At 37.1% G+C, this 25,788-nt stretch overlaps 2 protein-coding genes across 3 annotated transcripts in view; both read left to right on the top strand.

The window, feature by feature from the left end:
• The window catches only part of LOC136414229 (catalase-like), a 260,265-nt gene that overhangs the window by 70,009 nt on the left and 164,468 nt on the right, over positions 1-25,788 (top strand). The window lies entirely within an intron of this gene.
• The window catches only part of tei (teiresias), a 137,370-nt gene that overhangs the window by 58,972 nt on the left and 52,610 nt on the right, over positions 1-25,788 (top strand). The gene's annotated exons all lie outside the window — the stretch shown is intronic.

Below are 25,788 nucleotides of genomic sequence, written 5' to 3'. Positions count from 1 at the left end.
AAGTCAACCTTTTACACCTTGTATATCGAAAACGAAGCACCTTTCAATATATATTTATATGAAGTTTTCGTCATATTTTGGGACCTAGAATACATGGTTTAATTCGTAGCACTATGTTTAGAAACACCTTGCATAATAATTGTGTAAAAAAGTGAACAGTAAGACGTGTTAATTAAAAAACATCTTGAAAATTCTCTGACTAAACAACAAGTTTAAAAAAAAAATCAATTCTTTGAGCACCAACTTCTGCAAAGAACTAAAGGTGATTGATGGGACTGAAAAAGGTGGTGTGAATGCACCTTCACTGTGGTACTTTGAAAAAATGAAATCTTTTACACCACAAAAACACCAAGTGTTTTGACCAGTACGAGGAAGAGCGTTGAGGACTCAGTTGAAAAGGGAAGCGAGGGTAGTGATAATATACTTGTTGCTTCTGAAGGCGCAGTAAGTGTAACTTTATTTAAAATTGTCACAACATCATGGTTGATATGGACAGTTGCGGTTACATTATGATAAAAAATTACAATATCTATCTCTAGCAGTCTTAGTACTTGTACGTGCGCTCTTGGAGACACTTGCCTAAAGAGGCGTTAAGTCATCGACCGCCTTTCCTTTCCACGTCCATTGGATGGAATCTTGCAGCTGCCTGCAAATCCTCATTAATTCCAGAACTCCTCGTAAAGAAAGTTCGTAACGTTTTCGTGATTAGGTGTCTAAATAGCCACATTCCAAGGCAATTTTTTAGCCTCTTCCGGAAACAATGCTTAATAGGTTTCTAAAATACATCAAATTCGTGACCGAAATGCCAAATGCATTGTCTACGAACGACGTACCCGACTTGGTAATTAAAAAAAATCTATTCAGACTTAAACCTGCTTGAACGCAGGGCTTCATGAAATTGTCTTTCAGTGCAGAAACATCATCGCTCAGGAAAAGGAATGGCAATTGTTCCTGACTATTTAGCAGTAGTGCAGATTGCGAGATTTCAAGTGAATTATTTGAAAATGCCCTCCCAAACTCTGTGTAATTAAATACACCACCGTCTGATATTCGTCTATTAATTCCTACGTCAACCTCTAGAATGAACTCGCAATTTGCATTCGCTAGTGCCATCATCACAACACTGAAGAATTTTCTGTAGTTGCATTCCACAGATTACCGTGCGATTTTTGCGAACATTTTTCCGAACCATTGAAAATCTCTCTTGATTGAAATATCCAACAAAAGCCCTTAGAGTAAATGTTGAATGTTTCTCTCATTTGGTTTTAACTTAGAATACATCCCCCAGTTGTGTGTGAGGCGTTGTTTCCAGAGAGAATAAAAGGAATGAATAATCTGCTTCAAATGTATAGAACGCATTCATCCCCTCTAATCACTAGAGTATACAGGGTGTGCCAGAATATGTGGGAGATCTCTATATTGTATAAATAGTGTAGGATCGCAGTTGACTGTTGGTTCTTGCAGATAGGGGTTACTTTTAAATTTGATAGATGTTAGGTAATAAGTATTATCTTTAAGATTGATATACCCCTGAGGTACAACCCTGGTACGCATTAGTTGGAGCATGGGAATTTCCTATTTTATGCCTGATCGACATTGGAAATTCCCGCAATAAATTTGGCCGGCATTGAAATTGCCCGCAATAGATTTCGTCGGCCCTATAGTTGCAGTTCTAATTCCCAGCTAAGACACCACGGTTTAATGTGGCGGGTGGTGCAGATGGCACCCTAGCCAGGTTACGCCCATGATTTATCATCATTTTTTAGTATTTAGTTTAGTATTTAAGGATCTACAGGACATGTGCAAGCCCTCTTTTTTCCTGGGTTCGGTATATCTACAGTAGTACCAAACCCGATGCTACAACAGTATGACAAGTTCCTGTAAAAGTTTCTTTTACGGACCCTCCCTATTACAAACACTCTGTATCTCGGTTATTATCAACTTTTGGACTACGGCAAGCTTAGTTAAATCGACTTATTTTGAGTCGGCCTATCCACCCTTCAAGCGATATTATCGACTTACGGAACACCCTGTATACTAGAGAAGAGAATAAAGTTGTTCTTTTGAAAATTCCACGCCCGCAGCTTTTTATCCTTAATTACCCGGAGTAATTAACATAAAGTGAAGACTATCTAAAAAAGTTATTTCGATGCCTTTATTGATATAGGGTGTAGAAAACTTATTTTTGTGTTAAACCTGGTCCGTTCCTGATAGACTAGACAAGTAAAATTTGTGTTTAAATGATAGAACTTTAGGGACCTCGTCTAACATCCATCATACTAAAAAATTATTTAATTACGCCAAGCACTTTAAAACTTATTCAAGAAAAACTGATTTCTAGAGACGTCCTTTAGGAGCTTGTACCTCCGTAAGAAGGGTCCGTAGGGAAAACTTTTGTGGTGCGTTTAGTGTATAACACCTGATCATGTGTGTCATCAGGTTGTACTTCAGTACAAGGTACTTGTCCTTTTGTTTTAACTGTCGACAGGTGGTTTGTCTCTATGTGTAACGTAGCCCAGGGTGTTATCGCCACAGTGGACTAAACCACCATTCGTGTTTATTTACATTATTTTTTGTGAGAATAGTGGTATGGTGTCAATTGTTGTTTTTTCAATGTTCACGTAAAAATTACTCGAAATGAATGATTCAAATTCATTATATTCTCAAATACAAATTCAGCGTCCCACTCCATTGGACACTTTTATAGGAACTCGCCACAGTATTTTGACGCATTCTCTGCGAATCCGAGAGATTGCCCACATATTCTGGGACGCCCTGTATAATTGAAGTGCTATTTTGCATTTAATTTTTGACTGATGTTTTCCGAACTGTCGTCCCGCTCACAAATGGTAAATAAATTATTTACTTTCCTCCCTCTGGTGGGAATCCAACAATAAATTCGCCCTACTATTTATAGCAATGTTGCCAGCAACGTTTCGTCAAATGCCTAAAATATTTTATGCGATACTCTCATATTGCACCTATAATTTTACACCAGGAGCGCTTCACTCTTGCAGCCCTTATCGCCACTCTCCGGTGTCTGGATTAATGTCCAAAAAAGACAAGGTTTGAAAAGTTGGCAACAGTGTGGAGTGGCTTATAGCCAACGCTGCCGCCTCTGGTGATATTAGTAAGCCCTATGATTTATTGGAGTTCATGACAAAGTGCGGATGGCGAAAGAAAAGGGGGCGCAGACCCGCCTGTTTCCTTATGCTCTTTTTGATTTCGCGTCTTTTTTTGAGAGCTCATTTTTTACTCACTGATTAAATTGAGCATTAGCGAGTAAAAATTTACAGACTCTAAACAGAACTTTAAAACATCGATTAGTCGAACAATATCAGACGAAATTAAGCTCCTAATTTAAGCTGACTGGGACGTGAAAAAGCAGAAATAGGTCAGCGCAGCAGCCCTGTGTAATAAGTTAGGATTAGGTCAGCAACTCTTAGGTTTAATAGAGTAATGAACTAAAACGGTATTAAATCGCATCGCTTCCTTCGGAATTAAACCTGCTGATGGGGACAATATTCTTTAAATGAAAAACCCCCGCAATATTTTAATAAATTATGTTCCGTTGAGTGTTGAAGAATTATTATGTCTCTGTTATTGAATAATTGAAATTTAATACCACGCTAGATAAATCACTTTTTAAAATAATTGTTTTAAAACAATACAAAGCCACCAACAATATATCATCCCGTTACAACGAAATAACAACCGACTGCAGCATCCCAAAATTCAATATTTATTAATGCGTTCAATAAAATACAAATCATGCGATTTCTGTTTTATATATGTGTACCGTTAAAGTAAAACCTTCAATAAATATTCCTACAGAGTGGTGCTATACAACTTTTAATCCTCGAAATTGGAACAAACACAGACATCAACTAACATTGCAGTGCAGTTTAATATGAGAACGAAACCGAAAAATATGATTTGCTGTCATGTGCAAAGCCAGCACTTGTGTTAGCTTTTCATATATTTTTATTGACCCTTCCTTCAGCAAAATTCGTATTACGTCGAATTTTCGCTCTAAAAAGGTTTACATTTTTATTTTAATAACAGTTTTCGATTTACGAAAAAGGACCTCTCCAATATGTTACGTTGCAAACCTCGAATAATACATATTTTAGGGCAAACTGTAATGGTGCAAAACACGGCCAAATGTCCCAAAACTACTCTCAAAATATAAACATCCCCCGAGGGTGCACCGCTTATCCCAGCAAAACTGCGCACACTAAAAGGGAGATTAATTTTCGACGAGGAGGTTTCACAAACTAGTATACAATCCTCCATGTTAATATATATTTAAATGTATTCTGCATAATACAAAATGTAAATACCGAGGGTTTGTGTCGAGTTAGCGGGTTAGAGGAACCCCAGATGCGCTCATCCCTTTTTCTTGCACCTAATGTGAAGAGGATGGATTTTCTTGTATTTGATGACATCGTAGAAACACGAAGATTGCACTTCAGGAAATTCTTTAATTTGCAGAAAATTCCCAACAAAAACATCTGCATATATATATATGTATATACAGGGTGCCTGTTTTGAAGCTCGACGATGCGGATCTCGGCAGCCATAAAAATTTGGTTGGAATTCGGAGTTACCTCAAACGAATTGGGTCTTAAAATTGCGATGATCTTCCTTGGCAGCTCACTAATGTCGGTGGGTACATATTTGTAAATAAACTTTTTCATAGCTACCCATAAATAATAGTCTAATGGGGACAGATCTGGTGAGCTTACCGACCAATCCACATTTGAGCACCGTTTTGCTGGAATCAAAAATTATTCAAGTGATTGAGGCAAGCGTTGCCATGAACGCGATCCGTAAGGCATTATTCCGAAACAGAATGAATGAAAAAATGAACAATCCACCCCAAACGCGCAAAACCTATTTATAAAAAGATCACAATTGCCTGTAAAGAAATAAAATGTTTTAAACATGAGTAAATAGGTTAAAATTGATTTGATGATTGATTGATTTGATGGTATATGACCTGTTTGTTGTTTTATCAAAATCTAATGAAAAATATGATGGAAATGATCAATCTCTCTCTACGGGCTACGTAACCTTTTTCATTTTCAGACTAATCAATAGACATAAAGAAAGTTTGAAACAATTTCCGGGTAAATGTAATTGAATTAAACCGCCTGCATACAATAAATAAATGCAACGTCAAATGCAACGTATAATTTAATTCGAGTCGACGAATCGCGAAAAAGCGGGCGTGCCAACCTGACAAAACAGTTTCCTGCAGACCGCAGAGAGAAACGAAGAAATTGGTTAAATTAAAGAATAACAGAGGTTTTTGCCGTTCGAGGACAGACTTTGAATAAATTGATTAGAGAAGCTATTAATTTTATTGAAATGTAGGGACCCTGGAGGTCTGTTATTTGCCTTCCTTTTGTTTGTGTTCTCGGTTTTTTTCCGGGTTCGTTACGAATGCTGAAGGGGCCATTCATAATTGAAACGGACCAATTGAGCTTTGGGAATACAAAAATTGATCACTTTCATTCATATTCCAGTTAGTATTAATGTAAAAATATTGGGTTTACATGCAAATTAAAGTTTCAATCGTCGTCGGAAGCGAGGGCAACGATGTTTTTAATGCACTTACACGTCTTTAGAAACTTGAATTTAAAATTCTCAGGGGATTGCCTTTTCCCTAACATGTATTATTAACTAAACAGCAACGCGGGACCATACCTACTTACATTCCCTGAATAATTCATGATAATCGTGTAAGGGCAAGCCGTACGGAAAAAAGGGCGAAATCAAAATACAATTTGCCATAAACAGCAAAATTGAAACCGCTTAAAGAAAATGATAATATTTCGTTTATGCGAAGGGAAAAATAAATGGAAAACGCTCTGTGTGTTTAGAATATCTCCAGGCTCTGGATCGAAATGACCTTTGCGTCTATGGGAGTCCCTCGGGGACGATATGTAGGACAAGGGAAAGTCTCCTGGCGATATTTAAGTGGAATGAAATATGATCCGAGTGTTGTATCGTGTTGGGCTTATTTAAATGGCATACTTAAGCAGGAAATTATCCTGCTCTGGGGGCGAGTCCTTAAAGGCGAAAGCTCGGTTGTTCTTTAATTTAGTCAATTAGCTGCAAAGTTGCGGTTTGCTGGAGAAGTAGTTTATCAGTTTCATCACGTTTCTCTCGCTGTTCTTTCTTGAGATTTCTATTTACAGGGTTAGATAAGATCTTTTATAATGAATTTTGTTTGGTAGCAAAAAATGGGTGATTCTAGATTTAATTACGTAAGTTAATTTCTAAAACTTTTAAAGTTCTTCCCTTGATTCCGGTTTTTAGTAAAAGCAAGTGCTCTAGGGATTTCCGAGCTATCGCGTACAAAATTTTAAAACTGTAATATCTCCTTTAGTTTTTGAGATGCGGACTCACTTGTAGGGCGCGCGTTTTCTCGGATTTTAAGGTGCTCTCAAAGAAGTCTGCTTGGAACTAACGACTTTCCACGGGTGAGCATGAAATAAAAGAGAAAGTGGCATATTTCTTAATGTGGGTAATTTAGGCTAAATTTGCTATTAATTACGGGACATCCCGTCTATTTATAAACTTTTGAGTGATTCATTTGCCAGATATTTTATATCGACGATAAGACTTTTATCGCACCAATTCTCCGCAAAACTGCGCAAACATAAAAGATATATCTTTTATTGTAACTTCCCCATTTCTATGTCTTACTTTAAAATATGACGATCGAAACTTCGTTAATGAATCGAAAAAGTTATCATCCCATATGCCTCAATGTTTCATTACATTAGTTAACCCTATTGTTGACCGAAAGACTTAATTATTGCACAAGGGAAAGTAAATATTTTGAAAAAGGAAACTCGACCAGGAGGCAAAATAACAAATTACTGCCCCTAGAAACGCAATATAGGGGCCGGGCACGACTCATGACAAATGACGGCTGAAACGTCACACGTGCTCACTTTTAAATGAGTTATGGCTGTTTATTAACCGGTTTTAGATTTTTAAGCTGCGAAATAAAAAAAAAACCTGAACATTTTACTAGGCGGGTACTTCAATCACACACACGCTCATTAAACTTTCTTTCCATGCCAAGTGTTTCAAAACAGAAACTTTTCTCAAAACCGGCATAAGATATTCATGAGGGCCTCTGGTAACATGAAGGGGGCGATAACTAGACAGAAAGATTTTAATTCTGTCTAAAGCCAAATTTGACTTTTCTTCACGGCACGCTTGCGACGAGTTCCAAGATCCCCAAACTCATGCATAAATAAGTCGCTTAAGAAGTTTTTTCGCCGCACATATAAATTTCCCATTTTATTTCCAGACATTTTTCTTCTCCAGAAAGATGGATATGTGACGTGGGTTGGCGTGTTTTGAGGCCCAGAAGGTTGATTTCTTCATTGCGAAAGATTTCATTGCTAGAAACACGATTCGGCCCGGGGGCATAGGTTAAGTAAACAACCGCCACTGGAGAGGACTTACTTTGAACCCTGCCCAAGGTTTCATTAAAATTGCAAACGACAATTTCCAGTTTTCTCACAGATTTTGATCTTTTTTTTGTATGGATTGTTTCTAGAATGAGGATCGTAAATAATGAAATAGGAAATGTTCTTGAGAGTGGGGTGTTAAGGAACGGGGCAAATACAAGCTAGCGACAACGTTTAAAATCGTTAAGAGCTTCATTAAAATTTAAGGGAGCAATTAGAGTGTTTTCCAGTTTCTTAATGACAAGCGTTCTTTCAATTCAAGGCAGATTTTTGTAATGTGAGAAAGTTTGCATGCAAAATAATGCACAATGATGATTTAGTGAAAAACTTTTATATAATAAACAATTGTCGATGGTGAGAAATCATTTGAAAGAAAGAAAGAGAGAGAGAGAGAGAGAAAGAGAGAGAGAGAGAGAGAAAGAGAGAGAGAGAGAGAGAGAGAGAGAGAGAAGGGGGAGAAGGGATATACAGGTCATTTCGAATTCGACCCTCACCATTGAGACGTTAGAAACTAGAAAAGACACGAAGAATTATAAATGGGGGCAAAATCGCGTACTTTACCGCTTGACCTAATGCCGTTTTCAAAATTTAAATTTTCCGAGTACTTTTGAAGATATAAAAAAATATTAAAAATTGGAGATTTCGTTTTTATTTTTTTAGCGATATTTGACAAGGAAGCCTAAAACCATAAGCACATTTCCATTGCCATTTTTTCTCAGCTATACGATGACGCTTTCATATTTTTCATCGGATTATTTTTCTGTCGAAAAATTTAACGTGACGCCAATAAAGAAAAACAAAGTTGATGATGGCAGCCGAAAGACGAAACGTCGGATGGCAAATCTGAAAACGTCATCGTATAACTGAGAAATGAAAATGTGCTTGCCATTTTGGGCTCTCTTGTCAGATAACGCTAAAAAAATAAAAACGAAATCTCCAATTTTTAGTTTTTTTCAGCTATCTCCGGAAGTATTCGGAAAATTCAAACTTGAAAACGGCATTTGATCAAGCGCCGAATTATGTAAATTCACCCCCATTTAAACTTCTTCGTATCTCCTCTAGCTTCCGAGATCCCAATAATGAGGGTTAAATTTGAAATGCCTTGTACACAACATGACGTGATAAAAATATTTGGATTGATGAAAATAAATTTAAAATGACGCAAATAAAGATAGAAGAAAAGTAATTTTCTTGCAATTATGCAAATATCCTTTCATCTAAAGGCATTGGATAAAACGGCGTACCCCATGAGACTTGCACTTACAAGCACTTTCTTCAATGAACTTGACAAGGATTTACCTTCAATCTCGATTTCTTGTTTCTTTTACTTTTTGATGATTTAGTAAAGGAGGATTTTAAAACTACATAAACAAAGATGATAAACGTAACGATGGTCTTCTTGCATCGGTGCTAATAGGCCCTGTGATCCAACCTTCTTGGATGAGAAGGCACACCGCATCAAATCTGCACTTATTAGCACTTGCGGCATTAAACTTGGGAAGAGTTTACCTTCAAATTCAACTTCTTGTTTTTTTTTTTTTTTTGGGGAAGAATGTTTTCGGTCCCCTCAAACCTGCCTGGAGGAAAACTTGGGGGATCATATGGGTGCAAAAAACCCTTGCTACCTTATTGATTTGCAAATTTCCCAAACAAACGCCCCAGTTTTTCTGGAAATGCCTGCGATCCACGAAAGTCGCCACATTGTTCGGCAAGTTTATTTGATTTGGAATGTGCAAGTCCATTGCCGAACTAGCTCATACTAACCCGAATTGGCCTGTTGCCTGTTCTAGTTCCTAAATTGGACAGTGAACAAGCAAATTTAAGGCTTAATAGAGGAAACTCGTTAACGTTTCGAATGGGGCGTGCTGTGTGTCTTCGAAAAGGCCGTTTCTGACAGTTTTCTGTAACTTTGCCATGAACAGGTCAACCTAATTTTCTAAAAAATATCGTGTGGCCTTTATGCCGGATTAGTTCTTATGCACAATGCGCGGAACTTCCGCAGGAGCAACATTTTCTCCTGCTGAATAGAATAAATTTTCTATGCAATTATCATTACGCTCCGAAAGTAAACTGCTCCGAACCAACCTCCTTTCAACAATACACAACGACATAAGTAAATTACGAGGACCAACGTCGAAAACGTTGTCCCTTTAGTTAGTAAGCAAGGCCTTGCTAAATAAATTACCGATTTCGGAACTGGACCAGGTGACCCGAGGGCCCAGTTGAATACATAATCAAAGGCCCTTCCTTCGTCAGAGGAGATCTAAAGTTGCTTGTTCAATTTGGGCCGATAAATTTCCGTAATTAATTTTCGGTTACGGCCCATTTACGGAAAATGGTTCGCAACGTGGGGACAAGATGTAGGTAGTAAATTCCGCCCGGGATTAACCGTAAATATGAGTAGTATCAAGATTAGTTGCTTAATTAAGTTGCCGTATTAGAAGGTTTTATGATCTATCGGATGCGGATTAAAATCGCAAAAACAAAATTTAATTTAACATTGCGGATTTATCTAGTTTATGCGCACCAATAAATCCGTAAAACAAGAGTAATCTAATTATTTGGCGGAGTATTTGCTGTGCACCAGGGACGATACACGAGATAACAAACCCGACCAGTGTATTATGGAGTGCTTTTTCATTGCACTAAATACTCGGTACATGATTTTAATAGATCAGTCAATAAAGTGAAAAAATAACGCTTGTGGAGGGCTTAATTTCGAGGCAGAACTATTTATTTGTTTTCTTTGCCCGGCTCCATGCGGTCGATTAAAAACAACAATAAATTAGTTATTACATGAACGGCAACAGTAACATCAATAGAACGCAAAGGAATAATTATTTATCCATCTCGACAGGTGGATGCGTTCTGGAGACGTAATTAAATCACAAATGCAAATGAACGCAACCAAACGTTAAAGTGAAATTTGCTATTCAGTTAATTTGAATTAAACCTGTTGTCTTGTGCATATAAATAATAGATTTATCATGTCTGGCAATCGGAACGTTAACTATTCAGTTGTTGAACTTTTCATAAAGGAGGCATCTTGAATTGACGAATGACCAATGGTCCTGACTAGATTTTAATATTTACTGAATACCGCCATTACAACAAAATCCCGCTTAATTGCAGTTAGGATTTGTGGATTTAGAACCCTGGAATTGCGGTTATGAGTCAACATCGCATATTGGAAAATCATAATATCTATCGATGGCAATATTTGGACTTATCGGATTATATTGCTATTGTTAATACATAATACACTTACATTTACTTCATTCCTTACATGAGTTTGAGCGAGGAAATTGGATTTAATCCGTGGATATTATTGTGTACTTAGACAGGTACTTTTTGGCATTTTACACTCTACGACGAGAGAAACATGCTTTAGGAGACGATTTTACCGCCCACTTCTGACAAAAAAGCCACATAAACAAAGTCCCAATTTGCAACGGTTTAAGAAATATTCAGTGTTTTTTTAAAATTTTTAACGATGTTACATGTCTCCTGATATCGAGAGAAATGAAAAACTTTCAAGCAAGAACAAAAAGAACAATACAACATTCAAAATAAGCAGGTTGACAATACACACTTTAACTCTTAAACAACCCTCAAGGATTAGGTCTGTGCTGCGCGGAGGCCACCTTATAGGATGCATCTAATTAATCTTCCCAGGTAATTTCAATTCAGCCGCGTAGTCACCTGCCCATCATTATGACCTAAACATCCATTCAGTTGAACCCAAGCCAGCTGTCCTACTAATAAAGGAACATTTTCAAGGCGAGGGTTAAGCTTTAATTCCAAGAAATTTATAAGACGAACTGCCTCAATTCTGGCTAAAATAGGGCTCAAATAAACGGTTTTCTATTAATCCTAAGCAAACACTAATCGAAAACTGATGTTGGTAATGGAAACGGCGAGTTGCAAATGGATTGTCGTGCGCCCAATAGTCCAAGTTGCGTGACTCGCTGAGAGAAAATAACGCAAAGTTTCTTGTCGCTTTGTAATAAATCTTGTACTTCATGTCCATGGAAAAGGTATAGGCGATCTCATCGGAGTGGTCTATGTACCATAATTTGAGATACATACATATGTCAAGCATCCTTGCCACCCTCCATGTGCTAGTTATAGGATTTCGTCCGGAAATTCTGACAATATTTTCTTCAAGATTCTCATTTTCAATAAAATCTCTGACATTAACTGCTCGAGGTGAAAAGTAGCCAGTTGCCCTCAATGTACGATAAACTATGACAAATGTCCTCTTATTGGGAATATCCCGTTCGGAGAAGCGACATTAATATTCTTTAACAGCTTCAAATGCGTTACCGTTAGCAAATCCGTAAATAAAAACCATATCGGCTTACTCTTCGTCGGTAAACATTGTTAAGAACCTTTTTCAAAAATCGCCTGATTTTCATTGCCTAAGGTATCTTCCTTTGATCCGAGAACATCCTGCGTGAAACATAAGTTCGTGATGATAGTGATGGTGAAAAATTGTTTTTCGTGTCTCAGGCTCCCTCGTTAGGGCTTATAACGCACACTTAACACACGCACACGCAAATTTATGTACACTTTTGATATGAAACTGTTCATTAGCTGTGAAAGCAGTTGATAAGCCGACAATCCCTTAAATAAACGATTGACCAATAAGCCATTCTGTTTTGAAGGTAAACGTGCTAATTGGAATGCTATGTAACAAAGCTTTAACTCCTTTGCATAATTTGCATATGACTCGATCTAGTACAAATCCAAAAGATTATTTCTCCACTTATATCAATTATCTAAACTAATTAAGCAATGGTACTGCACTTACAAATCTAGGCTAAAGTTTTTAATTGCTGTGCTTGTGTATCAACTAAAAGGGAAGTTTAAAGTGAGCTTTACAGACCGGTAAAGCTGAGTTTCATTACATCCCCGCAAGAACTTTGCACATACCGTAAATTCTCTCCTATTTGTCAGCACATTAGGTGTGGAATGGTGGCAGTATCGAGTCCTTGTATTACTAAACTTGGGTAGTTGCCCAAAGTGATTTTCAACGCGAATTTACTAAGGTCCTGGTCTCTGGATACATTATTCGCACTCGAGAGATATTAATATTTAATTAGATGTAATTTTAATGGAAGAAAATAATTTTTCCTAATCATTATTCAAACGTGGATGTTTAAGGTCAACAATGGCATCCTCGTTTATCTTGACGAATTCTGGTCAGGGCTCCTGAACGGGACGATCGCAATCATCGACTTCGGCAAGTTTTGCGGCTATTACAAGAGTGGGGTTTCCGTCTCCAGCCTGCAAAATGTAAATTTTTGTGGATGATTGTCTTACCAAGTGGGATCAGTGCTGATTCTATTGAAGCGAAGATAACATGTGCGTTCTCTACTAGGGCCAGTAAACTGCTCCTAAGTTTGTGAATAAATTACATGATATTAGAGGTCCTCTACAAGAACTTCTAAGGAAATTCAATTGCCATTTGGTGCCAAAACCATGAAAAGGCTTTCAGAGCCACCAACAATGTGCTAAAGGGTCCACTACTTCTTATCCATTACGGCCCTCGTCAGAGATTAATAATTGAGGCAGATGTCGCTAACACAGTTATTGCGGTGTTTTTTTTTCAGTTTGAAAAGTCGATATGAATTTCACCGAACTACATAAAAATCGTGCCGTTTTCATCACTGCTGATAGCTGCAACCGCTTCATCATTGTTAAATAGATAAATTCAGCAACAGGCACAGTTATGATCAAATATACTACTTATCGTAAAAATTGCAACTTTGTAAATATGTTGACAACGCTATACAAAATAAATTATATTACTCGTGAATGAGCTGAAGTCCAGAAAGTCTTTAAAATTCTAATAATGTGTATAACCACCTTGTGTATTTACACCCTCAGAAACTCGTCTGGGCATGCTTCTAAGCAAATGGTCGATTTCTTCTTGGGGTAGTGTATCCCAGGCAACTTGAATTGCGTTTCGTAACTCTTCTGAAGTACGTTATGGGTTCTCCAGTATAGCAACTCATTTTCCTGTCATGTCTCACACGTGTTCGATGGGGGAAAGATCAGGTGAGCGTGGAGGCCAAGGAAGTACATTAACATTGCAACGTTTTAGATGAGCTATAATTATACGCGCAATATGTAGCCGTGCATTGTCTTGCTGGAAAAGCACGTTTACAATACGTCGAATGTATGGTACAGCTATTGGTTCTAACACTTCCTGTATGTAACGCATGGCATTATATGTAAAATCTGATCAATTGTACTACTACAACTAAACACGCATACCAATTTTGGTTGAATTTGATGCATTAATTTTAGGCGTTGCAAATTTTGTGATAAGTAGTATATTTACGTAGTTTTTTTGTCTATTTTGAGTCCACCAGACGATAAGACTTAATGCATTTCAACTGAGTCCTCTAAATTTTGCACCGAACTAGACATTATCTACGTACTGAATTTGGTTTTCGGCATTTTCCTGGAAAAGGTTTTCAACCATTTAAGAGACATTAAAAGCATTGGAATTGAATATACATTAGAGAATGAAATTTCCTTTTTTTCTCATCTTAAAATCGCAACGAAAATGAAATCAATCAGAAAGACCCTGGTTCCAACTCACCAGGAAATTGTCTCGGAATGGTTCAAAAACCCTTTTAAGCAAACACATTGCTAATTTCGAATGACAATTTGCAATATGAATTGGCAAAAAGGATTCTTGAACTGTCCTGGGGTCCCTCCCTGACCAGTAAGAAGAAATTAGTAATCTATTGGTTTTTTTAAATTTCAACTTAAGTTGTTTATGTTGTAATTGTCTGATTATCTATCACCCGTTTTCGTGTGTATGGTACCCTTTCGTAGGTTCCTATAGGGGTCGTTCCGAAATGTGTTTTTTTACGGAACCGTAAATACAGGATGGTGAGGGCTTGTACGAAACATAGAATAATATTTTACATCTATCATTTTTTCCCTTTTCATTAACGTGATTGTCGTACGGATTGACTGAGCGCGATAAAAGAGGAATTAATTCCGTTGATAAGCCTACGGCCACTCTCCCTGGATTAGTCCGGCATTTGTCGTATAAGTAATCCGTAGGGTCGTATTTTAGCTCGGCCAACACCACTTTAGTCCGAACATTTTGAAAAAAACAAATGTCATAACAGATTGCGTTAAAAAACTAGATCAAATTAATCGTCTCGATCAGCTCTATAAGCCTGCACTGAGCTGTTTGCCCTATCTCTCTTTGTTCCCGAGATACTGGGTAACATTAGTATTAGTGATTATCGTGATTTCGAAGTCATCTCGAGATGAAAGTTCCGTGAATTGCATTTTCGACCATCCAGAACTCCAATGGAGATATCCAGAGTCGACATAGAGTTCACGTTTGTCGATTCAAGCGATAAAGAGCAATCTAAGAATTCCAAAATTTGCCCGAAAATTCCTAAGGGGCGGTGCATGGGATTGTTACAATTTTCGAACTTTGAAGCTCGGATATCTCGGGAACCGTAGAAGCAATAAATATAAATAGGCTTTTATGATGGCTTAGTAACTTCCCCTCCCAAGTTCCAGCCCCAATAGATACCGACTCTGATATTTGTGCAAAAAAATTATAAAGCACAGTTGTAGGTAATAATCGAACTCTGGAACGGTGAACTCGCCAATGGTTCTCTATTTAATTGGAAAGTGTGTGACGAAGAATCAATTTAGAGGTGACGCTCTTTCCACCAAATCCGGGAAGGTCACAGGCGCCACGTGAAGTCGGCCTCAAGCACCACTCTCCAGATCGATTGATCGTTAAGCGCTCTTCGATCGATCGCAGCTGAACAGTTATTTCAAACCACTGTCAAGACCCAGAAGGAAGTTTTGGAAGTTCCAAGGCATCCAAAGTTTCGACCTGATTTCATTGTCAGGCAACGAGTTAGGGCCAGTACACCACACGTCGACAGTCGTTACGTCGTTGTAAGGGAAACGTCGGCTGTAAGATTCTTAGGGGATATTGCTACAGAAAGTAAATTTTAGTAGAGAGAAATTGTTGGATTAATTAAAGGAGGCGAGTTAAGCACCAGTGCAACAGATTGCGTTTATACAGGGTGACCCAACGAAAACTTTGCACCTCGATTTTCAGTATTTAAATTGTTAATGTGTAAAAACGCTATCTATTTTTGATGCGAAAGAGACAATTTTTATTATATTTTCAACCCTTCAACGTCAACCCCTGAACAAGGGCGACAGCCATTCTCAAAATTTCTAATGGGAAGGGGTGTCGAATGATATCTCATTTTAAAGGCAGTTGCACCCTGATTATAACCTCCTGGTGTGAAGTCACTGCCCTTATTCCCGTTGATATGACAGTTTGTCAAAGTCCATGGGGAAAAAAGCTTTTTGGTTAATAATGAATTTAACACAATAACAGCTGCAGACTCCAAAATGAGGGTAGGAAGACCTTTAAAAATGAGATATCATTGGATCGTTTTGATGAAGGTGAGTTTTATCCCTAATCGGATAATTCATGAATGCCACCAAATTACACCCGAAGTGTTACGTAACGTACGACAAAGCTTCGAACGAAGTTTATTTTATTGCATGGAGGTAAATGACGGCTATTTCCGACATTTAATAAATTGGTCAGAAAAGTAATATGAAAACGTGTTTTCATTTATTTTTCTTTCTAAGAAAAAATTACAAATAGAGAAACGTACCCTGTTAAATTTGAGGGGTAGAACCCACCACCGTCGAAACGATTCAATGACTTTTAAGGTTTCGCTACCCCCATTTTGAAGTGTATAACCCTTATTGTGATGAATTAATTATTAACAAAAACGCCTTTTTCCCCCGCAGACTTTGACAGACTGTCATGTCAACTTCAAAGTGACTTCAAACTTGGAGGTTATAATGAATTACCTTTAAAATGACATATCACTCGATATCCCTTCCCAATAGAAGGCTTGGGAGTGACGTCACCCCTGTTCAGGGATTGAAGTTGGAGGGTTGAGAATGCGATAAAAAAATTGGCCGTCTCGAATCAAAAATCGACTGGTCTGAGTGTCCCTACGTATTCTCATTTTAAACATTGAAAGTCGACGTGCAAAGTTTTCCTTGGGCCTCCCTGTATGCCAGTAGAAGCAGTTTTTAGTCAAAGTTCAAGTCAGTTAGTAAGTGCAATTACCTGGAGTTTTCTGCTTTGATAAAAAAGCATTGTACCCTTAAAACCGGAACTCCAGAAGTTTTCTTCATAATACAAAATACATGAATTACTGAATTGGAATGTTTGTTGCTAATGATGCTGCTGCTGCTTTTGTTGAACCTCCTTTTGGCTTTGCTTCGGCAAGAGGCATAATAATTAAAATCTAATTTGGCACCGACGAAGATTTCTATACAACTTCCGGCATCAAAACTTTACTATGAGAACTTGAACAACAATCCTGAAATATTAAAACTCGACTTTCTTAGCGCCTGTTAGGATTCATTATAACACGACTCGACAGCTTTAAAGTCGACGAGAACAAGGACTCGTTCTTTTATTTTTTAAAGTGCGAAGAGAAGCTAAGTAGTTTTAAATTTCCGCCTTGAGAGGGGTATTATGTCGACGAGCAATTATTCGAAATTTCTTCTTTGCTTCGTCAAGTTTTCGAGGGGATATATTATGTGTGTGTTTCGAGCAAAGAAAAAGGCAATTTCCCTCCTCTGGAATTGAGGACCTCGTAGATGTCAGCATTTTCCTCTAAGAATAGTTAAAATTCTAGGAATAGGGCTGTGTCTATTGCGCCGTAGATCTTCAGAAGGCATTGTTCGCCCACCGAAAGTATTCAAATGCCTGATAGAAATAGTGTTATTGCCTCTTTCCTGCGGAAAATAAGATTCCCCTTTGCAGATTCCACGTTATCGGCTCCATATAAAACTCTCGATTATAAACGCTCCATGCAGCTCTACAAACCAAAAACTAACGACCCTTCCGCTGCAGAAATAAAACGTTTTTACGACCAATTTGGGAAACAAAACATTGTGAACCATTTCAAACGGTCCGAGGTTTTCTTTTTGACGTTCTTGCGCTCGGGGGCGTCGGTCTTAAAATTGCCACTCCCTCACTCCCTTAAAAATATAGTTCGCAAAAGATGAATAAAATCCACCGTATTAGCCATAGTTTCACACAAAGGGGCTGCAGATGGAATTTATAGCGGACGTCTGCTAGGAAAACGAGATTGTCCAATAAGTTTTTGTTTAGGACGAACATAAGGCGTCGGAGGCGCGATTACGTAGCCTGGTTTGTGTGAAAACGTGGCTCAATAAAATTTGCGAAAGGGATATAAAAGTGAAATTTAGGGAAAGAGTGGAGATTTGGCTAGGGGATCCGGATAGTATCGAATAACTTTAGTTTCTCTCACTTTCGCATTACGTTATCATCATCAACAGAAACGGCAATATCCGCAGAGACAATGCAGAAGTCTGGGTAATTTTATAAAGTTGTGGGGAAAGTGCGCATTTCAAGGTGATAATTGAATAGTACGCTCAAAAGGAGTCTTCAGTTACGAACTTAGCATATCCAACTTCAAAAGTTTCTTAGTAATCTGTAGGGCTGTGAACGTGTGCTTTTCAAGCGATTTTTCAATCACTTCCGGCGTTCTCTTCCTGCAAACTTCAGTTTTTTTACCAAAATGGAACGACGTTATTTTATTAGACTGTGTGTACTATTCTTGCATTTTTAAAATGTCTTTATCTGATTTTCACGTTCCTCTGATAAATAGTTTTTGAACTATTTTCAACGGAAGACTTGTAGGACTCAATGGATGCTCACATGCAGTCCGTCATTAGCGTGCCGTGAAGCCTCAAAACCTGCCAATTGCCTAAAATTATTGTTTCTCTTTATTTTTCTTCGGGTTCGGTTTGCTACAACAAAATTACGCCCAATGCGTTACTGCTTTCATTCCAATGAAATGCAAATTTTTCCAAGTTATGCGGACCGTTTGCATTGCTCAGTAAACACTAAATTGATGTAACACAGCCTTTTTTTAGTGTAACACAGCTCTTTTTCAATTTTTTTTCAAAAAAAGTTTTTGTTGTTTCTGCTGGTTTTAAATGCAACTTTTTCAAATTAGAGAGAACTCTTAAATGGCAATAAGTATACGTTCCTTCGAACAGAACTGAACATGCCAAACTTTCTCCGAACTTTGTCTGTAAACTCTACTTGCTCAAAGGAAGTAAAGGGATTAAGATGTTTTTTTGTTCAAAAGTATTCCAAGTTCTGCTTTGCTTCTTTCGTTTACAAACATTTTGAAAATTCGAAATTCATTTTACGTGTGAAAAGCCGAGGTGACCTACGATCTGCACGTCTGAAAAACATGCCCTCTGCAGGTGATTAAAAAGTTCTTATTATTTCGCTTAACATTTTTAGATATGATAAAATAATGGGAAAATCTTTCAATGCAAAAAATTCTACATAATTCTCTTGAAAATTTATTAAATATCAGAAAATCAAAAGACCTATAAATGTCAATTATTCCTTAACAAGTTTATAAAGAACTTTATAAAGTATTTCGAAACGAGGAAACCCCCGACAAAACTCATCGAAAATGACAGATGACTTTCTGTATTTCCTGTGAGTATATTTCTTTCTTTTTTCCTTCTTTCTATTGAATTTTTTACCTTATTCCATTAAGATCAGTGGCGTGGATCATTTCTTAGAGTCTATGGGAATTTTGAAAAATTTTAGTAACGAGCGATGACTTTTTCTCTCTCGGTTTTGCTCACTTAACTCCTTTCAGAAAGGTATTTTTCGGCATGGCCCATTATGGTTCTTGAAATTTATGTTCTCTTGGCGTTTTATTGCCTTCAAACGCATGTTTTTTAAATTATAACAGAGGGCCCTTATAGTGTTCATTAAAATGTTCTGAGAATCATTACTTTTCCAATTTTTTTCAGTATTATTTCTGTTCATTCATACTTTTTTTGGTCTCTGATTTTAAACTGCGTACATTACACCCCGTGTGTAACACGTGTACAGTTAGATGCAAAATTTTTCTTGTCTTTCCATTTAATTTCTTACTTTAAAAAAATTGCGATCTGTATTCCCTGGAATTTATTGCCTCCCAAATGCATGTTTTCCAAACTACGAACTCTCTCTTAATCTTACTACTGACAGGCCCACTTACCCCCAGCCGATTTAGGGGTAAATAGGTATTCAGGGCATAGCACCGAGCTGCTCGGTTGCGTCCGCCACTGGTTATTTAGGAACAAAGAAAATCACTATTATATTCGGTTTTTCCCGGATATCTTAGCAAGTTTTCGAAAGTGGAAATGGAAATGAGCAAATTTTGAAGCAATATTTTGTCAGCCCGTTATAAGTTTCTTTTGTATCGATCAAGTTTGATCTGAGGCAGTTGCTGTGGTGTTTTGCATATTGTGCACCGCTGGTTTTAATGAGATCGAATGCAGAATGTTTACCTGAATATAATGAGTTCATTCCTAAGAAGTCAGAACTAGACCTATGTAGAATGCAAGAATTTGGAAATTTTCTAGTATCCTTTACTAAAACACACATAAAAACCTGCTACAGGTTTTCACTTTTTTTGTAATTCACGCTTCGGAGTCATTTTCATTATTTTCTCAGTCAGTTCCTTCACGGTTTAATCTCAAATGTGAATCTTCTGTATTAACATGTTTTCATAAATGGAATCTAAGACGTGATTCCCTAAATACCTTCACCTTCTTGTTTGCATGAAAGGCCTATTCTTTAGAGGTTATTCATTCGGAAAAACTCACCTTTTTCATCCGATGTTCTCCTGCCATCAAAAGAAAAGAAATCCTGCTGGAAATTGTCTCTTAACGTGCGTCGAGCGATAGCTAATTGTCCCTAAAAAATTAGAAGATCCGTTTGGTTCAACAACGACTTTTTTATGGGCGATCCGATAAATAAGGCAGTTTACTTTTTTACTATTAAAGTTGTTTTTGCATTAATTATTTAGAAAACAATTTTAGACAAATGTTTTTCTTGGTTTCTGGGCTGTTTTCAGGGGAAGAATATTTTTAAAAATGCAGGCGTCAAGTTCTCAACTAAGCAGAAAACGATAGTATTCCCACATTCATCCCCTCAGCGCCATTTAAATATGAAGCTGACCGCTAATAGCCATTAGTTCAGCATCATCACGAATTATCGCCCACAGAGGTCTCATTAAACGTGACGAAACTTATTTGCCGAGCATGACATCTATTGAACGTAATTTTCAGAAAATGCAAATTTTCGTCCCCGCCTTGTCGCCTGTCATGCTCGATCAAGTTTTAATTGCTTCGCCAGAATTATCCAATTATGGGTTAGCTTTCACTTTAGAAACCCATTTTTAGCCCTTTTTGTGAAATATTTCATTACATGCCTTGATCGTCCTGAAAAATCTAATTTGTCGCCTGTGAGGGTGTAGCGGTTAATGTTTCCTAGAAACTCGCTGATGAATAGTAAAATGATTAAATTTGGAGAGTGACAACCCAATTTTGCTGGACATTCTTTGTGATTTAGCCTCGAAACAGGTTTTTTTAATTTGAATTTACCAGGAGCGGTGGAAAATTTACAAAGGAAGTTTCAGATTCTAATAAGTCTCCTGAGAGTCAAAACTTCGAATATTATTTGTAAGTAGCTAAAAGGACATCTATGCTCTGTCCAAATATTGAAGAAATTAGTTATCACGGTAGGTCACCCAAAAAATGGGCAGAGGTAAACATGCGTTGCGACTACAGTGGATCAAAATGTCGCTGAATGGTCAAAATCACATTAAAATATCACTTTCAGCAAAAAATGTCTCGAGTGAAAACATTCTTGCTGTCAACAAAGAATTTGAGTCTCCAAAAGAAGTTGGGCGCTCCATTGGGAGAAACGAAGTTGGCCCCAAAAGGCAGGTGAAGGTAACTTCGGAGAAAAATTGACAGCATAAAATTTCGAGCCCTCGAAAATAAAAAAGATTTTATTTGAACGTTGTTTTTTGCAGATCTCGATTTTAAAATATTTGATCGTCCCACTTATCTAGAACCACCCGGTATATTATCCCTCATGCTCGGATCGTAATGAGCTTCGATTGTTCATGGCGCCAGGCGTCCATATGTGGGGATAATATATGGACAAGATAAAATGCGAAGAAATACAAATGACCACATGAAGATTTTGATGGCCCTGTGATGTTACGGATGGCTGCATAACTCACGTTCAGAAATAATCGGAAACCATCAGGTGCATGCAAAGATAGATTTTACTTGGGAGACCTATAGGTACCTGAATAAATTCGTAACAAAGTACCAATAAAAAAAACAGCATTTACTAGGGCCCTATATTTAAAAAAAAAGTGTACATGAAAGACACATTGAAGTTTACGATTAATAAGATATTTTAACATTTCCGATATGTTGGACCACTGGACGGTTTATCGGGCGTCTGGACGTTTTTTGCTGCCGCTTTCTTTGTGTGGCCCGTGGCGATGATTAATTTCTTCGCTATTTAGGTGAACTACAGTAGACGCATAATGTCCTACTTACTGCCTTCTTCAGTGTCAGTGGTTTGCGTAATAAAGTGGTTGCCAGGAACAGGCCGAGAAAGTTCGAAAAAAGCCAAGCAATAATAACTGTATTTATTTCCTTTCACTTCTTTTGCCGCACAGAAAAAAGTTATATTTCACACAAAAGCACCCATTAAAATTTAACGAAACAATTACTTCCGAAGTGTCTGCCGACACGTGTAGCACAAAAATACGGGAAAAACACAGGATTCCTTTTGTCGGAGAGCTTCATCTATCAGACATCAAAAAATCCAACCTTCGGTGCCCTTCAGGGCAAGAGATAATCAAGGGCCTGACGAAGATGTAACGCTGATGCGAAGGAAACGGCGAAAGTGTTTCTGCTGGAGAGGATCTACCCTTTTGCTTCGATGAGCGCTCACATACGAATTTTCAAACACTTCGAAAGTAATTGCAGATATAAAAAGGCACGAAGCCTAGACAAATCGAAGCGATTTTCATTTTTAAACTGATCGTAAAATCGTCGTGTGCAGTTTTGTTCGGGAACAAATTTCTCGAATAGTCGCTCTGCGATCTGCGACACAAGACGTTTTACATATTTATCAAGGTTTTTCGAATGAAATTATTATTCAATTCTGTTTGAATTGGTATCAAGTAGTGTTCTCTATCGTATATCTGCAATTTGATTAAGGGAGTGCTTCTCGTTTGCTTTATAGCCTGGGGCGGACTTGTCTCCCTGTTTAATCAAAAACGATCCCCTTAATTTTACCTCATAACGGGGTTTGAGGGTGCCAGACACTTCATTTAGGTCGGCACATATTTATTGGAAAATGAAGATTGTTCTCGAGTGAGACGATCGTTATTTGCATTTTTATGCTTCATGTACCCGAGATAAAGGTGCCTCTAAAGCAGTCCATACATCGTTTTTAAAGTTATTGGTTTTTTGAATTGCGTTGTTTTGATAATATTCCATTTGTCTACCAATTGCTATGTTCCTTTATTTTATTCGCGTAATAAAATTTTTATTCCGCCAATTTCCCGGAAAACTTCCCTATCCAATCCAAGCTTAAGAGATATGCCCTTTATTAGCTTCCCAATTTCTATGTGTATTTACTAAAGATACACCCATCAAAACTTCCTTAAGAAATTGGAAAAGTTATCATCTGATATCGTGTAGTGTTCCACAAAGTTGAATAACCCTTTTTTTGTTTTTAAAACACGAAGCCACTCTGATTTTTATTTTCGCAATTTTGAATGAACTTCGAAGCCAAGGCTCCTCAAACTGCATTTTCAAGACTCCATGAGTACGATTGAGGTATCCAGGGTCAACATTTATTCGATATCCGAAGAGTACCCCATATGAAGATAGTTAAAATGCCCTTTCATCGAAATTAATAAGTTATGACTCTCTAATGCCAATCAGTTGTGCCTTACCCCCACCCTCTAAACCAAAAAAATCCTTAAACCGCCAGCTTCTCAATTATAATTTTTAACTTGAAAACTGACTTTTTGAAAAATCTGAAAAAAATAACAAAAAAATTGAAAAAACCAAATTTTAAAATTGGATTTTTTTTCAGTTGTTGTTATTTAAATAGATACTACCGAATTATCAAAAATGTGTCAAATGCCCAAAAAAGCCGAAATGCTTGATTCGGCACTGAAGAAAATGCTAAAAAATTGAGTTTTTTTGCATTTTTCAAATATGGCGCAACCTAAAGAGTGACACATTTTATATACACTTAGATGTGCCATAAAAATGCCCATCATTAGAAGAAAAAACTGGACTTGCAACCCATTCAGAAAAAACGTTTTTCCATTTAGAAATTTGCAAAATTGTTTTTAGATTAGAATTAGCAGGAAAAAAACGAAAAAGATATGGCGAATACGCGAGAGTTTTCTAAATATGTATATGTATGATTTTTTCTGATTTTTCGAAAAACCAGTTTTCAAGTTAAAAATTATAATTGAGAAAATGACGGTTTAAGGATTTTTTTGGTGTAGAGGGTAGGGGTAAGGGCATTTTAACTATTTTAGGGGGGGGTACTTTTTTCCTAAAAACGTTTCTGAAAATTTTTCACATTCCGGAAGTCGTGGAGTAAATTAGAAACTTATTTAATATCGGAATAATGAAACTAATAAGAAATACATTAAAGTATCCTCTTTCAACCAACCTACTCGTATAAGGATCAAATTAAAAGTTGCACACCTGCTAAAATAACTTTTTTCAGAACTTGACAGATTTCATGTTCTTTTTTTAATTCAAAATTTATGAATTAGAAACTTCCAGAGGCGTATTAACGAAATTCCAAGAAAAAAAAAACTCCCTTTCAGCTAACAAACACGTCAAAAACCTGTTAGAATGGGGTCAACCTTGAAAAAGAACTTTTTTTAAAACTTGACCGATATCGGAAGTTTGTCAATTGAAAATGCATAAATTAGAAACTTGTAGAATCGCATTAATGAAAGTCCCAGGAAATGTATAAAAACTCTCGCCTTCGTCGAAAAATATGCACAAATGCATTAAAAACGAAGGAGGCACTTACATTTTGCTATTTTTTAGGTTTCAAACTCCAATATCTCGAATATTTAAGGAGCGTGGACATTCGTGCTTTCCCCTTGGTTTCTTAACAGAAATCAGGGAAGTATGAAAAATCCGTTTTATAAAGATTAATTTTTCTGAATATCATTAATCAGCCTTTATTATCAAAACTACAAAAATTCTTGTGCTACGCCACTGTGTCATTCTATGCGCCTTATTTTTCAACCACATTAATTTCTATTTGTGGTCCAGGGGCGCGCGAGAATTAGGCTAAAAGTTTTAAGCAGTTAGAGAAATGTTTCTTTTGTGATGAAACTTTCCTTAAAAAAATCAAATCTATTGAATCAATCGGGAGACGTCACTCACTCTTTTATATGGTGTGGCGTTTAAGTGTTCTTGTCAACTGCACAAGTTTGGATATCTATTTAGGTAAAAATCAGAGGTGGGCAGGAAAAGCATAGGAATTATGTAGGCATATGGTACATTTCCTGAAATGTATAATTAATTATTATCTATTAAAAATTTAAACCACTGTAATGTACCGGTAGGAACTAGTAAGACGTGATTTAAACCATAACCCTTTTATTAGATTTCTCTATAGCACAAGAGTGTTTTAGGTCAAATGCAGAGCTTTCGTGTGATCACGAAAAGAGAACGATAAAAAATCCCGTCCCTTTTCAGAAGGATCTTAGAACTACATATCCTGAAGGAAACTATATGCCTAGAAAACCATATGCCTAAAAGCGACAACATGACTTACCTAACACATCATTAAGGGTAGTTATGGTGTGACCACATCTCGTACCCTTAATCGAAGTCAACTATCTTTTTAATGGTTTTACCATGTCACATAAAAAGATAGTGGGTACTAAATAATAATTACTCAAGTTGGGATATAACAGTGCCCTCAGGTCCTATGGGAAAAAAGTGAAAAAGGTGGTAAAATTGTGGGTGAATCCATGGGCGTAACTTAAGGTACTTTGAATCACTAAAATTCTTATAAATTTTCTTAATGAATTTTAGCGTACTTCTTTAATTTATATTCACCTGCGCCCTGTCTAAATTCCTGTCTCTTCTCAGTAGAAGTCAGTGGCGTTGGTGGAGGTACCTACTTTTCACACTTTCCGCGTTAATATCTCGGGAACCCATAAAGGAATTACTGCCCTAAAAAGTAGCTTTATAAATCGCATATGAACCTTTTCACAGCTTGCTGCTTTCAAGGTTTAAAATCCTATCGAAAAGGTGAAAACATCGACAGCCGCAATATAACAGC

The sequence above is a fragment of the Euwallacea similis genome, chromosome 17 (genome assembly GCF_039881205.1).
Source record: "Euwallacea similis isolate ESF13 chromosome 17, ESF131.1, whole genome shotgun sequence".
Lineage (NCBI taxonomy): Eukaryota > Metazoa > Arthropoda > Insecta > Coleoptera > Curculionidae > Euwallacea > Euwallacea similis.
The sequence above is the reverse complement of the archived record's forward strand: the minus strand, read 5'-3'. Positions and strand labels throughout refer to the sequence as shown.